The 18,800-nt window shown below is 39.8% G+C and overlaps 1 protein-coding gene across 5 annotated transcripts in view; it reads left to right on the top strand.

Annotated features, from left to right (window-relative positions):
- The window catches only part of Reps2 (RALBP1 associated Eps domain containing 2), a 230,973-nt gene that overhangs the window by 186,169 nt on the left and 26,004 nt on the right, over positions 1-18,800 (top strand). The gene's annotated exons all lie outside the window — the stretch shown is intronic.

Below are 18,800 nucleotides of genomic sequence, written 5' to 3'. Positions count from 1 at the left end.
TGAGCAACTCTAAAGGGACTCAGCAGACTGTATTTGTAAGTTTTGATATATATATATATATATGGAGAGATAGAGAGAGTAAGAGGCTATGAATTTGATCAGGGGGCATGGGAGGAGCTAGAGGGAGGAGAAGAAGAGAGAACATTACATATGAAACTGAAAAAAATTTAAAAGAGGTATCTGTTATTTATGAGAAATTTAAACTATTTTGAAGCAAATTTACAAAATTTGTCGCCCAGCATGCCATTATTTTTCATTTTCTCCCTAAGTGTGACTGTTTTGTGCTACAATGAGGGCTAGCAGTATGTTAATGAATATTTAAACAATCAGGAAAAGAAGATATAAACCAGGTGTTTATCTTTATCTAGGATGATGCTTTACAGCACTATCAAATGGGCTAATGTGGGTTATTCTTAGCTCTGCTGCTATGTAACTCTGTGAACTTGGAGGGACTGTGCAAATCATGTCCTTGGACCTGTTTCTTCTTCTGCAAAATAAAAGGAATCAGTGGGGGAAGACCTAGTGTGAAGACCTTTGAGAATGTGTTGCATTAAGAAATGTAGATGAAAAGTCATAAAGCATAGTTGAGGGATAGATGGATGGCTTAAGCCAGTTTGCCTTGTTTTCTGTACACCTACAGCCCTGGACAGAAACAGACTGTGCTCTGTTAAGAATTGGGAACTATAGCATGGAGGAATTGGTAAAAGCTTAAGTAGCTGTTGTGGTGGAAGAAATGCAGTTTAAAGGAAAATGTATTTTTTATAATCAGATTGAAGCGAACGGGGGGAAAAAGCTCTCTGATATGATGTCTAGAATTTTAAAAAGTCATTTGGAGCTTTGCCAGAACAAAATGACAGTTGAAAGCTACTTTTAGAGAGCATGCTCTGAGAAATAGAGATATTGTGTAATCACCTAGTTGCAGTAATGCTAGCAGTTATTGGGTTCAAACAAACAGTTTTTGGAAACAGGTCATATAGTTGTTCTCATTCAAATCTCTGGATAGGTAAACTTAGTGCCCATGCTCGTAAGTGCTAGTTTTGCTGTGGTTAGAATCCTAGACTGCAGGTCATTTTGTCTAGTGTTTAGAATGCATGCATCACCTCCTTCTAATCGGCCATTTATTGAGCGACTGCTGTAGAGTCCACTGCCAGTCTACTTTTTGTTCCTTTGGAGTGACTTTGCCTTTTCTCTGGGGATACCTTTTAAATCTGTGTCTTGATGTTCTGTTTCAATGTCACTGTGATGTGAATAGTCATAGATTTAAATTTATTTGTGTCAGGTGACAGCGTACATTTTCCATCTGGAAAATCATGTGTTTAATTTTAGAACACTCTGAGCCATATCTCCATGGGTTTTGCTCTTCTATTTATTTCTTTTTGAATGCCACTTGGCTATATTATTCTATGTCTTTCAGCACATCTATTATTTCTAGTAATGTGCTGGCCCCAGATGAAGTAGTTATCTTCTAATTTAATTCTCTGAATAACTGTTTGCAACCTAGAATTTTAAAAAGATTTTTATTTTTAAATTATGTGTATGAGCATCTGTAGGGGGCTATGCACATGTGAGTTTAGAGGCCAGAAATGGGCACCTCATCCACAGGAACTGTAGGTACAGGAGCCTGCAAACCACCAAATGTGGTTGCTGGGATTGGAATTCAGGTCTTTTGCAAGAGCAGTATACATTCTTAATTGCTAAGCCATTTTTCCAGCCCTAGTCTAAAAGGTTTTGATATTGTTTTTAAACCTCTATCAGTATTCTTTGATTTTAGGATGCATGTGGGGTTCTCATTGTTTTGAATTAGAGAACAGAGTCTTATAAACAGTCCAGGCTGGCCTTGAACTTGATATGTAGCCTAGGCTGAGCTCAAGCTCTGTTTGTTAGCTGCCGTATCCTAGGTTTGGGATTACATGCTTGCATCACTTCACACAGATTGATTTCATGTTTTATATTCATCTTTTTGTATATCAATTTTTTATTTTTCTTTCACAGGTCACCTACTTTTATCTTGGAGAGTTGTAGACAGATTTGTGCATTTTAAATTTGATCAGTTTTAATTTTTACCAGGAGTGAAATGATTTTCTTTTGCTAATCATCTTGGTATTAATATTAGGTTTGTCTCCTCTGCTTTTGATTTTGCCTTGTGGGTTTATTTTGAGCTTTGACTTTAAATTTCATTCTCAGTGCTCTAAGCTCTTCCTTTATAGCACTTTGAGGCTATCACAAACTCATTATGTGGCCTTCAATGTGGAGCCAGTTTTTAGACTTAAGGTCTAACATGTCTATCTGGTGTGGCTATCATGAGTTCTCAAAGATGGTACCAGGTGATGATGGCATCTTAGCCTAGTGCCATGTTGTGATATTCTGCAAATGCTCCTTGATTTATGATACAAGATTATATCCCCCAAATTCACTGTAAGTTAAAAATAATATAAATTAAAAATACATTTAATACTCTGACCTATTGAACATTATAACTTAGCCTAACCTATTTCATATATATTCAGAATATCTATATTGGGCTATAGGGGCCCCAAACAATTCAGCACAAACCTGTTTTTCATAAAGTATTGAGTAGCTCATGTAATTTAGATTACTGAAATTGAAAAGCAGAATTCAGTTACTGGAGTGCTTTGGAATAGTTATAAACTTGAAAAATTTTGTTTCCCAATTCTATTCCTAAGTACACAGCCTGAGCACTTTCACAGACTAGCTGTAGTCTGTAGCCTCTGGTACTACACTGCTGTAGCCTCTGGCTTCAAGGAATGAACTTGGTATCACTTTTCTGCCTTGCATGGAATGTTTTATTTTATTATTGTGTCGCATGGAATGTTTATTTTATTATTATTGTGTGTATATGATTTTGTGTATGTGTAGACTAGATGAAAAATTTGGGGCATTGGTTCTGTCCTACCATGGGTTCCAGTAAGTGAACTCAGGTCATCAGACTTGTGCAGCAAGCACTTTTCCCCATTGAGCCACCATCTTGTGGTCCATACAAGGCATTTTAATCTATGTTATTGTACTATACACAACTGCGCAGCTGCCTCCATCTACATCAGAAACCTCAATTTGTCTTACCAGGTTGTGCCCTTGCTCACAGAAGCCTTTTGCTTGCTCCCGCATATGTCCTAAGTCTACTTAATATGAACACTCTCATGTTCATGCTTTTGTGTATCATTTCATATCATTTTTACCATAAAGGAAATTGAGGTTTAGTGACTAAAAGTGAGCTACTTACAGCCTCTTGGTTAGTAGGGGGACAGAACCTGCTCTTATAGACAAGGAGAGCTAGAAAAAGTTTCTGGATAAAGTGTTAGAAATTTTATGATGAATGTTTAGATGGACATAAAATTGCTACATGTCGCCAATTAACTAGAGCTTTGTTGAGCAACATGTGACAGGAATTTCCAGTCCATGCTCACCACTCATTTTCTAAATGTGAAGTCTTTTCTCCCTTCATCTAAAATGATTAAAGTACCTTCCCTAGTGCTGATAAAAACATCTTGCCCCTTCCGCCAAAGCCTCTAATGCTGCTCTGTGACCCAAATTTATTATAACTAAAGGGTAGGAGATAGCCTTTATTGTGCTTTCCAAAGGGAGCAAAAATTTACAACTTTTGTATGATATTCTGTGCACTGTAGAATTGATTGGAGAAGTCTACGAACCACAGAGAGCCTGTGAAGCTTACTTACTTCATTCATTTATAAGGTACTTAGTGCTTATGTGGCAATGCTTTTTGAAGTATTTTACAGATGCTAGCCCATTTGATCCATCTAATGGTCATGGCAGTGATAAGATACCTTGACCAAAAGCAACTTAGGGAGGAAAGGGTTTATTTTAGCTTATGATTCCAGAAGGTTAGAGTCCATAATGGTGGGGGAAGGCATGGTACCTACAGGAATGGTGGCAATCCACACAGAGGGAAGGAGAGAGATGGGGAGGAGAGGAAGGAGGGAGGGAGGGAGAAAGGGGGGCAAGACTGTAAAATCTCAAAGCTCACCCCATGACATACTTCTTTTTTTTAACTTTTTTAATTTGAATTAGAAACAGGATTGTTTTACATGACAATCACAGTTCCCTTCTCCCTCCTGTCCTCCCCTACCACCACCACCCCCATTAAAACCCTACCTATCACATATCCTTTCTGCTTCCCCTGGATGGTGAGGCCTTCCATAGGGCTTTTTAACCTTTTTTTTTTTTATTTGAATGACATACTTCTTCCAGAAAGTCTCAACCTTCTGAAGTTGCCATAACCTTCCCAAACAACCTCCAACTGGGTGTTAAGTGTTCAAATACATGGGCCTATGTGGGGCATTTATCATTCAAACTACCACATTGTAAATCATAGCTAGTTTCTTAATGATCAACCAGACACATCAGGAATATATTTTGTTTTTAAAAACTTTTAAAATGAAGTATCTTTACCCTACTACTAGTGACTTTTTTTTTTAAATTAGCCCTCCTGATAATATTGTGTTGTTTAAATCTTATTTTGCTGGAAATTGTTTTCTGGTCACTTCCTTCTGTTTGTGTAATAACTTCATCATGTTTGACTGGAATTGACTGACTGTAGGGCTACACTTTGCTAAGAACTGTGGGGCACGAAGATACAGGATAATAGCTCTATCCTGTAGCTCCTTCTCAGGTCTTTCTTCTCAGAAGGTAGTCATGCCCCAAATCATCTTTTTGTAGTTTCTCATGATACCTTTATTTAACTATATTCCTTGTGTCTCATTCGTGCCCATTTCCTCATGCTTCACTGTTAAGGATTATAGGTAGTAGCTATAACTGAAACTTTTAACTATAACTTTCAGTAACAAGATGGCTCACTTTCCCACCAGGTGGAGTGAGTTAGGGTTGATATCTAGGTTCCTGAAGTCCTTGTTTCTCTTCATCCCCTTTCCTCATCACCAGATAGTGACAGAAAACAGGAAGCAGTGCTAACTGTACAGAGTACAACAATGCACTCTGGCCTTAATGGACAATGACAGTGGAAGACAAAAGGGCTTGAGCTCAGTGATGCAACTAGAGAAAGGAATTAAAAACACAGGCTTGGGTTTGAATCTGTCTAATCTTACTGGCTTTGTGACTTTGGGCAAGGTACTTAGTGTCTCCATGCCTCAATTTTATCATCTTAAAAATGGATATGGTAGGAGTATCTATTTTGATAACTGAAAATCTGTAGGTCACTTGGTGTCTGATATATGACCAAAACATTCATATACATACATATATTTACTAACATAATACATACATATATGTACATATGACTGTGTATACATTCAGTAATCATTCATATATATACATATTCATATATATACATATACATATGAATGTATATATATATTCAATAAAGCTGCTATAATTATTACCACTCCTGACATATACATTCAATAGGAGCTGTTATAATTGTTATCACTCCAGGCCAAGTGAAACAAAAGGGATGAGAAGTAGTTGAAAAAATCCAGAAAACTTAGGATAGCCAGAAATTAGTGACCACAAGCCCATAATGAGTGTTGGACTGGAGCATGTAACCACTTGTAAAAAATTAGTTACTTTTCTTTCTTTCTTTTTTTGGTGGTAATGGAGAGAGTCAAACCCAGGGCTTCACACATGCTAGGCCAGTGTTTTACCCTCGAGCCTCTTTACCAACTCTTTGGTTTTGTTTTCTGAGATAGTCTTGTTATGTAGCCCAAAGTAACCTCTAATGTGTGATCCTCCTGTCTCAGCCTCCCTGGTGCTGGGATTATAGGTGCTGGTGTCACACCTACTTTAATCACTTTGTTATTCATGTCTGTGACCTGCTATGAGCTTGTCCTGTTTTATTCCCAATCCAGATCACCACCAGTTTCTTTTCATGATAGAAATGGGAAGGAGGAGAATCTGTTGGCAAGAGCATGTGTCATAGGCCATCTTTCTTCAACTTTTTCTCATGGAGAACATGTAAATGAAATAATATAAATGAGACATGGGTGGAAAGTAGGGTTGACTATTCATCCTATTCTTTGAACCTACTGTCTCCCAACTAAAGGATCTGATATCTGTGTTTATGATTTGTAGATTTCTTTCTTCTTGAAGACTTGTATCTGTCTAAGACACACCATCTTTCAGACCTAACCAGCAAAAGTCTTGATAAATATCTTTTTAGCTGACAACATCAAAGGCTTGCTGTCTTTAAGAAGAGCTAAACAAGGCTGCCCATAGAAAACAGAATAAAGCAGGTTTTCTTCTCTCTCTGAAGTGCCCTGCTCTGCTGCCAGCTTTATGGCATGTTGCTCCCCACTCTCTGGAGCTTGCAGGGGAAGCCTTAGATTTTTGTCCTTCAGTACTGTTAGTTTTGGTAATACTCCAACATTGCCACCTTGGATCACAGGCAGGGAGAGGTTTGCATCATCAGCTCACTGGTACCAGTATGCTATGTGCTGGAGCTTGACTTGCCTCTGACTCCTTCCTGAGGATTCTATACAGCAGGCAACACGGATCCCTTGGGATCACAATAGCGTTTGTACTTTAGGGCACTGTCTTAACCCAATTCTTGTTCATCTGTTAAAACAGAGCATTACCTTTGCAGTTGCTTGAGGTTAAACTTCTCTTTTGTATGACTAGTGCCACTAGGTGGCACTTTAGGGACATTGCAGGAAATTGGCTCTACTAGATTTATGTTTTAAAGTTTTTATTGATGCATAATGTAGGCATATTGAAAGGTGTACATTCAATGTACAACTCAATGAAATTTGAAAAGACAAATAATACACACATGTAATATATACACGAATCAAGAATATAATCAACACTCCAGAAGTACCTTCCACCCCATGCTGTTCTCCTATAATTATCTATTTTTAAGATTAGCACTGTTGTGACGTCTCACAGTATAGATTAGCTCTGTTTTTTCTACTTTACACAAGTTAAATTGTGTACAATGTACTATTGTCTGGCTTCTATTGCTTAAGGAATGTTTGGAATATCATGTGATCATTGCTGTGTAGTATTTTACAATATATGCCAATACCTTAGCTTGCTCTTGTTGATGGATATTGGGTAGTTTTCAGATTTTGTCAATGATGAATAGTGCCACTCTGCTCCATCATGTCCAAGGTGTTGGGTGGTTGTATTTTTATTTCTTTTGGGTATAAAGAGTAGAGTTTTCTGGGCCACAATCTAGGTGTGTGTTTAGCTTTTGTAGATACTACAGACATTTTACAAGGTGTTAGTGCAGGCCATCCTCCACTAACTAATTGGTGGCCATCCATTTCCACTTGAACATTCTCTTTATTTTCATATTTATTTATTTTTGACTTTTGAAGACAAGGTCTCACTATATAGCGCTGGCTGGCCTAGAACTCGCTATATAGATCAGGTAATGTTGAACTCATGAAAACCCACCTGTCTCTGCCTCCTGAGTACTTAGATGAAAAGACATGCATTAGCATACCCAATCAGATTTATGTATTTTATTTGATGTATATGAATGTTGCTAGCATGTATGTCTCTGCAGCATGTGTGTGCCTTGTGTCTGTAGAGGTCAGAAGAGTATGTTGGATCCCCTAGAACTGTAGATGGTTGTGAGCCACCCATGTAGGTGCTAGGAATCCAACCCAGGTCCTCTGCAAGAGCACCAAATGTTCTTAACTGCTGAGCCATCTCTCTAGCCACCTCGATTGTGCATTGTCATCAATGCTAACTTATTTTATAGCTGTTTCCCAACTCCTCCACAGTTTTTTTTTGTAGTTCCTTGTTGGTAAGCTGTTCCTAATTGAAAATTTAAAGCCGTATTCCTCTCATAGATAAAGCTCATCCAGAAAGGGCTGTGTGTGTCAACCCACCTATGGACATTTCATAGTAGTAATATTTAATAGTAATAGCTATTAAATAGACATTTAATATATATATATATATATATATAGTAGTAATATTTAATAGTAATCACTTGACTGTGAACTAAAAGTACTTAGAGAGGACAGTCTTCTAATACTCCACCACTCAGAGACAGTAGTGGAGAAGAAAAGAGGCTTTCCTAAGGCCTCATCATGAGATGCCTGTTTGGGAGGCAAGCAGCTTGCATAAGGCATCTTTATTCAATTTATGGGCAACTCAACTCTCAAAAGAAGCCTGCCAAGGACAACTGTAGCTGTGAGGACTGCATTGTGGTTTCCACTTTAAGTGTGTGATAGGGAAAATGATGTGCAGATCCAGCTCAGATATCTGTTATGGTAATACAAATTGCAAGCAGAAGAAACCAAACCTCAGTCATGGTAAAAAAAAATTATCCTAAGTGGAGCACCTCCCTTTAGTTGTAAGAACAACTGTGTTTCATAGATCTTGTTCATAATCCAGTGGGTCTCCACATTCCTTAAGAAGTTCAGCCATGTGACTGCTGGACCCAGGATTTAGTTTATGGTTGTTGATTTAACTATCACTGAAGTGTGTCTGGGGACCTTGGCAGTGTTTTCCCTGGTGTCCCCCATGTTGGATTGGTCTGCTGTGAGGAAGGGGTTTTTCAGAGGTGCTTGGTGCAAACTGCCTGAGATGACAGTGGTAGAGGTAGCCATGAAGTCTAAAGATTTAAAGCAATTGTATGTTTAAGCTTCTCTCCTCCATACTGATAAGAATAATATCCACTGACACAGATTTGGGTTGTAGGTAGTTTGTCACTTTTACTCTAAACTGGAGCCAGTGTAGTTCTCAATGTAGGTTTCTATCTATTCACTAAGAGAGAATGTCCCTTACATTGAATTGGCTGCTATTTACAATAGCAGAAACTATACCTGAGAAATCAATTGTACTTTTAGTCCTAATTATAATAGCTTCCATTATTGAACAGTTAGCATTCTGGACAAGATATTCTGCTTATTCCTCACAGTGCTGTGAATTAGGTAGATTATCCTCATTTTGCTGATGAAGAAATTACAGCTTAGAGAGGTCAAGTATGTGACCAGTTTAAGCACCTAGTAAGGGCACACAGTAGATTTGACTCCTGCTGTGTTCTGCTATTCCAGTTGCCTTTTATTCAGTGGCACACAAAGCATTGTTGAGTTTGTTGCTGTCTCATCCCACTTGTTGATTACAACACTCCTTGTTTGATGGCAAGCATGTTAGGCACTGGGAAAATGAAAGGCACACATTATGCTTTCCAGGGGCCTACAGTTCAATTCTGTTTCTTTATTTTGCAGGTGACTTAGGTTGTGGATTCTAGTAAACATTCTTGCAGAAAATTGAGTGCTATGGGTGCTCTAGAAGCTGGTATTGGAATGACAGACTTTACTTGTGGCTAGGATGCTGCTGGTTGTTGGTTTTTTTTATCTTCTATGTCTACGTGTCATCACATGGCTTTCTGGTGGGACCTTGCTGAGCAAAGATGTGACCAGGTGAAAATTAGGCAATCACTGACATTCAGGATGCTAAAATGATGCTGAAAATCCCCAGAAAGCTGCTGCTGGCTGCAGGGCTGTCCAGTTATCTCTCTGGAATTTAGCTCTTGCTTCTGAGATTGAGATTCTTTTTCTTACCTGCCAATAGCATGGATATTGAAGAATTTTAAAAGTCACCATTTATCTATACCTTGGCAAAGTTCTGCAGTTAAACTTAAAAAAATAAAATTGCATGTTTTTGTTCCAAAATACTTTTAAATGAAATCATACTGGTGATAGCATTTTTAGCAATTTATTACTTACTCTTCCATTCCATACATAAGTAGCTGAGCAAACAATTCAGAAGCCTAGTCAGTCATTGCAAGAACACTTGTGGCCCAGTCCTGACTAGCATCTTGGAGACCAGATTTTCTCATCTCTTAAATGAAGAATTTGGTTCATCAGTGCCCCCAGTTGGTCTGGGCTGGCTGCATAAAAATCACACAGGGGCTTGTTAAAAATCTAGGTTTCTAATGCTCTACTCCTAGGAGAATTCTGATGAGGAAAGTCTGCAGTACTGTCTTGATATCTGTAGTTTATTAAACTTCCCTAGATAATTCTCTTTTGCCATCTATATTTGGGAACCACTGGGCTGGAAGATTTGGAATGTAAGTCTGCCCAGAGCAGGCTCTCTATGGTTGAATAAGACTGGTTATGAGTCAGATGATGGAAAAACTCTGCCTGGTAGAGGGGTTTTGTTGTGTGTAGCAAACCTTACGGCCCCACTATATGGGTTAAGATAAGATGTAAGATAAATTACTCCATACAGGATGCATTGGTTTGGGCAAAAAGCTAAAGGCTGGGAAAAAATCTCAAGTTTTTGCTAGGCCAGGTGTGATGAGCAGATATAGGCTCAGATCTGGGACTAGGACCTTTGTTAAGCTAGTTTGCCTCAATGTAACAAGAACTTGATTATATTGTATTGTTATTTAAAAACCCATAATTTATAATGATTGCTGCTCTGTTTTAGTTTATTTTTACATTTATGTGCATGCCCTATGTTGCACATGTGGAGGTCAGGGGACAACTTTTGGGACTTGGTTCTCTCTCCTCTACTATGTAGGTTCTGTGGCTTGAACCCAGGTAGTCAGGCTTGGTGGCAGGAGCATCTACTAGCTAAGTCATCTTGAAGGTCTATAATATTTTTGACCAAGGACAGACTATGGGTACCTTTGTTAGGATTACTATTGCTGTGATGAAACACCATGACCAAAAGCAACTTGGAGAGGAAATCATTTAATTTGCTTGCACTTTCACATTACTGTTTGTTGTGGTTTGATTGTGACTGACCCCCATGGGCTCATGTATTTAAATGTTTGGTTCCTAGTTGGTAAAACTGTTTGGGGAAGGGTTCAGAGGTGTGGCCTTGTTGGAGGACATATGTCATAGGGGTGGGCTTTGAGGTTTCAAAAGCCCATGCTGCGTCTCAGTCTCATTCTGTGTGTAATTTATGGATCAGAATTAAGATCTCAGTTACTTCTCCCACACTCTCCCTGCCTATCTGTTGCCATGCCTCCTGCCATGATGGTTATGGTCTGAAACTTTAAACAAACCCCCAGTTAAGTGCTCTTTTTAAAATAAGTTGCCTTTGTTATGGTGTCTCTTTACAGCAATAGAAAAGTAACTAAGAGCATGTTCATTATTGAAGGAAATCAGAGCAAAACCTGGAGGCAGGAGCTGATGCAGAAGCTTTTAATCCTTATGGCTTCCTCAGCCTCCTTTCTTATAGACCTAAGACCACCAGCCTAGGGGTGTTCCTACCCACAATCGGCCTGGCCCTCCCACATCAATCCTCAATTATGAAAATGCCTGATAGACTTGCATGCAGCCCCGTCTTATGGAGGCATTTTCCAAATTGAGGTTCTTTGCTCTTAGATGACTTTAGCTTGTGTCAAGTTGACATAAAAAACTAGCTGGCACAGTGGGCCATGACATTGAAGTCAAATAGTATGTTATTCATTCCAGTAATACTCAGTCTCAGTGTTCTCAAAGCATGTTCTGTAAAGCATTACTTCTGCTGGATGCTAATAGAAGTAATATGAAAGGAAGTAAATGAAGCCAGTGCATCTAAGTACTGTGGGTAAGCAAAGGCAAGTTGGTTCCTTTCCCTCAGCATTTTAGAGCATGTAGTATATAATGTGTTCCATGAAGTTTTAAGGAAAAGATAGTGAGGTGGTACTTACCAAGCTGGTCTTTATATATTTTCCATTTATATCAAGGGCTGGCAGACTATGATCTATGGCCAAGTCTATCCATCATCAATTTTTGTAATAAGGTTTCTTGGAACACAGCTATTGTATTGTCTGTGGCAAAGTTACAGTAGAGACTGCTGTCTCCCAAACCTAAAATATTTACTGTATATCCCTTTATGGAAAAAACTTGCCTGTCCCTGTTCCAGACAATTCATGAATTAATCTTCCCTGGGTAGCTGCATTAGAGAGTTACTGCCACAGGGAATTATGTGGCTTATTCTAGCACTGTGTTGTTATGCACCTGCTTAATTATATTCAGTTTCTGTGTGCCCATAATTTTTCCTCTTGCTTTGAGCTATTTTCTCTCTCAACTATTTACCCATCATGCAAGGTCAAAATTGGAGATTCTTATCTTTGTTCTTTTCTTTTATTCAACCATATTTCATCAGTCACCAAGCATGTAGTCCAAATAGTCCAAATAGCACTCATAAACGGCTGTTCCCATTCTCGTCAACCTGGCTTGTTTTATGTACTTATTTGTTTTTATTTTAGTTTCTTGAGACAAGGTCTTGGTAGATGGCCCAGGCTGTCTTTGACCTTGCAGTTTCCCTGCCTCTGTCTCTGGAGTACTGAGATCACAGGTATGCACTGCCAGACCTGGCTGTAACATGGTTTACTTAACATTCACCTCTTGTCTCCTTTTCTTCTTCTTCAGCATTATAATGGAATTTCCTTTGCTCTGTATGGATTGCTTCCAGTGCTTCCTACTCAATGGATCCAGGATAATCTTTTGAAAATGTACAGAAAATCCGGTCACTCTCTACATAAAGTCTGTCAATAGCCCCAGTGCCCTCAGGCTAAGCTACAAGTTTTCAACATTCATATATATGGGGCTAAGTCTGACTAGAACAGGAAGTGCTATGCTATTTCTTAGTGGAATAAATGTAATTTAAGGAATTAAGAATTTACCCCAAAGATTAGCTGTCCCCACACTTCTACTGCTGCAGTGTAGGGAAAGGCATAGAAGTGGGAAATCATGCCAAATATGTTTCAGATAGTGCAAGTCCATGTTCCATCCCTGCTAGCATTCTTGTCTTCATACTTTCTCCTTGCTCTACCATAACCAGATCCCAAACTCTCAAGCATTAGAGTGCCTTCAAAAAGGAAAACTAGACCAACTAACATGTGTAAGTGTCTCTGGATGTGGAATTTGGGAGTGGGTTGGTTGCTGGTTGTGACTCAACAGTCCTCCTTGAAGTTGTCAAAATATCAAGGAGGGAAGGTCCGTTGGGCTGGAGAGTCCACTGCTAAGATGACTGTGGTCAGGAAGCCTCACTTCTTGCTTACATCCTGTGATAGGACTGCTCATGTGTCCTTTATAATATGACAACTTGCTTCCTGCAAGACAAGTGATACAAGAGACAGAAAGATACACACAAAGGCAAAAATGAACACCAGGGTAAAGGGTATGGGCACACTTGAAGTCCCCTCTTCTGGGAGCATGTTGTATAGTGCCTCCTGTCAGCTTCCCTAGAAGCAGGGCCTGAGGTAAATAAAGATTCTTAGAAAGGGCTTTATTAATGGAGTGCTCTCCAGAAAAAATACAGAGGGGAGAGAAGCATGATGAAGGGGAAAGAGCTAAGTCTGATCTACACAGGAGGATACTGGTTTGTACGTTACATTTCAGAGTTATCCCTTTGAGGCAGGAAACTTGCCTTTATATCCAACTACAAGTGACTGTGGACTGCTGAGGGTGAGGTTGGGAGGCAGGCTTCCTCCATTGAGAAGCCAGAAGTTATAAGACCTTACTAGCCAGCACTCAGAGCAGCTAGTTGGATGGGTGTACCATATACAAAAAAGGTGATCTGAGCGGCACACCATGGAACCTTTGACAATTATTTGCCTCCTTCCTATATCTCATAGTTTTACCATTGTCCCTGGCATGCCAGAGACAAAAAAATCTCTGTGATTAAATAAATGAATGCACAGAAATGCTTAGCCTCTCTGGGCCTATGGCTTTTTCTGGTAAGCCAACTGAGCAAAGGCCATATTGTCTTATCAGCCATAGTAATACACAAAGTACCAGCTTAATTTTTCACATTCAGCACAGTATCACCTTTTTAGTAATGAGGCTTTTTCGTTGCAAAATTAGAATGAAGATATTTTCATTTTTATTAGAGGAAGAGGAATATTAACCTTAAAACATTGCATATATGTAGCCAAAAGCCAGTGGCTGAGAAGGTGGTAGGCCCTATTTTGGAACCTGCTGCTGTTCTTTTGTTTAATGGGCATGATGTGCCTGTCATAATGCCTTATAAGAAACTATACTTATGGCCATAGACTAGTGCAACTGTCAGCTTTGATCAAAGAAGCCACTTTTGCAGGGAGTGGTGGTTAATACAGAGATTCATAACTAGTCAAAGTGCTGAAAATAAGTGACTGTTGAATATGCAGATGGGACATCTACAGCACTCCCTACAGGGCTTACAAAACATCACAGGAGAGAGGGTGGAAAGAATGTAAGAGCTGGAGGTAGTGGGGGTGGTGTGGAATGCTGACTTCCAGACAGGATATGGTCACTGCACTTTTAAACTCACAGAATTTGTAATTACCAGTACAAGATCAGTAAACAATTGGGCCCATCAAAATCTGGGAGCTCACGAAGCCCTACCTGAGCGTCTATAGGCAGTTAATAGTGGCTAGAGATGGGAGAGATCTTCTTCAGAGATTTTCTAATAAGGTGCCCATGTTCCTATAAAGGGCCTAGTTACCTATGCTTTTATAAGCAACCCTAATGAAACTCATTGGGCCACCCAAAAAGAAAAAGAAAAACAACCAGAAGACATAAAATATAGAAGGAGGACTCATAAGGAAGAGGAAAGGGTCAGTGGACAAGGGGGACAAGAGAGTGTGACAGGGTAAATATGATCAAAATAAATTATATATATTTTCTAGAAATACATATAAATATGTATTTTGAACCTTACCATGATTTTCAGTGACCTGGCTCTCTCCATCCTGAGTATATATTGCTTCACATGGAACCATGAAAGCAAGACTGCTATTTGTCATATCAGTTAGAAACCAAGCATATGCTTCTTTCATTGAAATTAGGAGTTGTATTTCAGCTCATACAGCCAGGACTTTTGGACAAGGCCATACTGCTAAGGTAGTAGATGCTTTCCCACCCTCACTGTCTTGAATCCAGAGGAAGAAGCCAGCTACTGAGGCCTTCCTGCTTTCATGCATCATCATTCTTCTAAAACTGATCATTTATGGCAGTGTGAAGAGATAGTAAAGGGACCTCCCCAGTTTATTCTGCCACCTAGCTGCTAAGCATGATGGGAGTCTCATGCCATTTTCACAAAGGAATGTAGGCTAGCTTATTGTGATGAAGTTTTGCATGTCTAAATCTAATCTATAATTTTTCTTTTTTAAAAAATTATGTATATGAGTGCTGTATCTGAATATATGCCTTTATGTCAGAAGAAGGCATCAAATCCCACTATAAATGACTGTGAGCCACCATGAGGGTGCTGGGAATTGAACTCGGGATGTCTGGTGTTCTTAACCACTGAGCCATCTCTCTAGCCTCCATCTTCAATTTTTCTTACTACAGAGCTAGTTTTATTTTCCCTGTGCCACCTTCTGGCACCCACCTCCTGATTCCTATGTTGCATCTTTTGTGAGATTCATTCCTTTGACTACTCAGTAGACAAACCCATTTCAAATCAGTTGTGGAGTAACAGACGGTGGTGGGGAGGTCCTGAGCTAATATGATGCAGTTGTTTGTTCTCAGTCGTAGAGCAAGAACACCAGGCCACTGAATACAATTTCAGGAAGGTATATTTGTAAATGGAAAAGTAACACCTCAGTAACTGCCTTCCCAACTTTCTACCTGATTGCTGCTTATTTTTAGGTGGCAGTAACAAAGACCATCTACTACTTTTGCTGTGCTCACAATCCTCATTTATGTTGAAAAGGTCAGTTTGACATCTCCCTGAGCATTTCCATATGGAGACTTCACACATCTCCACAGGGAATTAGTGGAAGACACACTTCTCTGCCTGCTTTGTAATAGAAGAGAACTGGCAAATCAAAAGGCAGAATATCTGGGCCTGTCACTCCTCCTCTGTCTTGTCTGCCTGCTGGGATTTGTCCCTGCACACCTGTGGTCCCTGCAGGGGTGTGCATGCATAGACTTGGGGCCAGAGCATATACCTTCCCAGTAATAAATTGCAAATGACAGGTAGGAAGGGACCTCAGGTTCAAGACGGATTCTTCACCAGAAGCCCTGTATTTGAGTGGGTAGTGAGCACTCACTCAGCTTAGAAAACTGACATTTGACTCAGATCTTGGAGTGTGACTCTGAACTCCCAGGGACAAAGAAGTGAATGCTACACTCTACAGACTGCTGAAAATGTATAGCTCCTGGAGAGCTACACTTGAAATTGGCATACATGAAAACAAGCTCTCCGCATTCCTGCTTGTGGTTCTTAGAATAAGAATGGTCCCCGTAGACTCATATATTTGAATGCATAGGGAGTGGCATTTGAAGATGTGGCCATGTTGGAGTGGGTGTGGTCTTGTTGGAGGAAGTGTGTCACTGGAGGTGGGCTTTGGAGTTTCAAATGCCTAAGTCAGACCCAGTGGCTCTCTCTCTTTCTGTTGCCTGCCAACCCAGATATAGAACTCTAGGCTCTTTCTCCAGTACTATGTCTGCCTGTGCACCTCCATGATTCCTGCCATGATGATAATGGGCTGAACCTCTCTGAAACTGTAAGCCAGCCCAATTAAATGTTTTTCCTTATAAGAGTTGCTATGGTCATGGAATCTCTTCACAGCAATAGAAACCCTAAGGAAGACATTGATCCTTTTAAACTTCCTGTCTGAGAGACTGGTCTCAGTCTTCTGTGGTATTCCAAGCTAAAATTCTGGTTGTCTTAGTATATATTGGTCTTTGTGAGTTTACTTCAGACCTACCTCTCTCCTCATCCACACATATAGCTCTGCATCCTACATGTAACTCAGACCTCAGCTGAAGACCTCACATACTAGGTCTTTACTGTCCTACAAGAATGAGTGCATCTGTAATCCCCATTCTACCACACTGCATTGAAACATGCATCTTTGATTATTTATTGCCTCTTCTGCTGGACTCTCAGATGGATGTAAGTAGAGGCTGTGTCTTGTTCCTTCTTGAATGCAAGCATAGGCAGCCAGCAGTAGCTGTCTCATAGATAATGCCTTGCATGAACGACCTTGAGGCCTTTGGGTGCCTGAGGCTGTATTGCACCATGGTAACAAACCTAGCTTTAGAACTTGCGACCATGGTAACAGGCCTAGCTTTGGAACTTGAAGCTGGCCTCAGACCCTGCTATTTGCATGATCTTTGTGTGTATTTCTTGACTTCTTTATCTTTAACTTTGTCATCAGTAGTCTGAGGATACTAACTGCTTCTCAAGGCTGTGATGATGTGACATAATTCATGAAAAACACTTGAGCAATGTATGACTCATACATAGAGTTCAGTGTGTTATAGAGTCTAATCAGAGCAACAGCAGCAGCAGGAATAACACAGCTGTCGCTAATGGCAGGAGAAACTGTAAGAAATACATGAAACTTGAAACCAGGCAGATTGAATGCTTGTATATAGATTTAAAAGAGGTAGAGAGTTATTTAGGATAAAATGTAGGAACAAGGGCTGGAGATACTGGGGAAGAGTGCTTACCTCCTATGTGTGGAGCCTTAATTTCAATCTCCAGTACTGCAAAACAAACAAACAAATAGGCCCATGAGGAGGTGCAGTGGGTAAAGGTGATTGCTGCCAAGCCTTGTAGCCTGAGCAGAATCCCCGGGTCCTACATCTTTGAAGGAAGGGAATGATTCCCACAAGAGGTCCTCTATGACCTCCACACATGTACCATGACACACATGTACATGCACACACAATAAATAAATTAATTAATGAAAGAAATAAGTAAAATTCAGGTGTAGATGGGATTATCTTGGGAAAGAATGAACAGGCCAAGGAAATGGGCCGGAGAACTGAAGACAGAGAACCCCAAGAGAGTCCACTTTTCAGGACTAAGAGCAGTCAGAGCAGAAAAGGGAGAGAAATTACAACTAGGAGATTGTCACTTCTCAGCCACCTAAGATCACCAAGGATGCTATTTTGGAAGGAAGGTGGATGAGGAGAATACAAGAAGTGGCCAGAATCTGTTGATGTTAGCCCCCTTGGAGCCAGCCTGTTCAGTAGTAACACGGGAAAGAAGGCATACTATAGGAGGCTAGAGATGTCCATGTAAGGGGCAGAGTGGCAGTTGGTTGTGCTACAATCTGTATTTTTGTAATGTGAATTAGTTTTGGGGCAAATGAAGGACTGCCAGTGAAATATGGAAGTCACTTTGCTCCTAGTAGCTGGTTTTCTCATCATGTTAATATTTTGCATCACTGGTTAATAACTCAGTTAAAGTACTCTAACTCAGCTGAAGGTAGCAAGCTTTGGGGACATAGGGAGCCTTATGTAAGACCCATTTACCCCATGTTGTATTTGGCCATGTTTTGTGTCCTGAAATGCTTTGGGGTATCCCTCATTGGTCTTTGTGCACTCAATAGTCAGCCTTTTTCATTACTACACCCATTACATACCTCCATCCCTTTTAAAGGTAAATGGCTATATTTATTAGAATGTCTCATTTTTAAAGGGTGTGTGTGTGTGTGTGTGTTTGTGTGTGTGTGTGTGTGTGTGTGTGTGTGTGTGTGTGTGTATGTATGTATGTATGTACGTACATATGTATGTATGTGTTGGTGCCTTTAGAGGCCCGAAAAGCACATCTGCTCCCCTGGAGCTGGAGTTATAGATGGTTGTGAGCTACATGGTGTGGGTGCTGAGAATTGAACTTCAGTCCTCTGGAAATGTAGCTTTTAACTGCTGAGCCATCTTTCCAGGCCATACAGTGTTTCTTTATTAGGAATTTAATATTAAAAATTATGGGTCTTTTATGATGCTGATTGTTTTTCTATGAGCTCTTTAAGTCTTTTCCTAGCCCTTTCTCCTCTGATAATTTTTATAGTTCTTGTAAATGTTAGTTTTTAAGAAATCTGAATGTGACAATATATGAGATAGCCATGGATCCTTTTCTTGACTAATACTGGCAGGAGACATGGAAGGGAACAGCAAGGTCTATGGTGG

The sequence above is a fragment of the Cricetulus griseus genome, chromosome X (genome assembly GCF_003668045.3).
Source record: "Cricetulus griseus strain 17A/GY chromosome X, alternate assembly CriGri-PICRH-1.0, whole genome shotgun sequence".
In the NCBI taxonomy this organism is placed as follows: Eukaryota; Metazoa; Chordata; class Mammalia; order Rodentia; family Cricetidae; genus Cricetulus; species Cricetulus griseus.
This window is presented reverse-complemented; position numbering and strand designations above follow the sequence as displayed.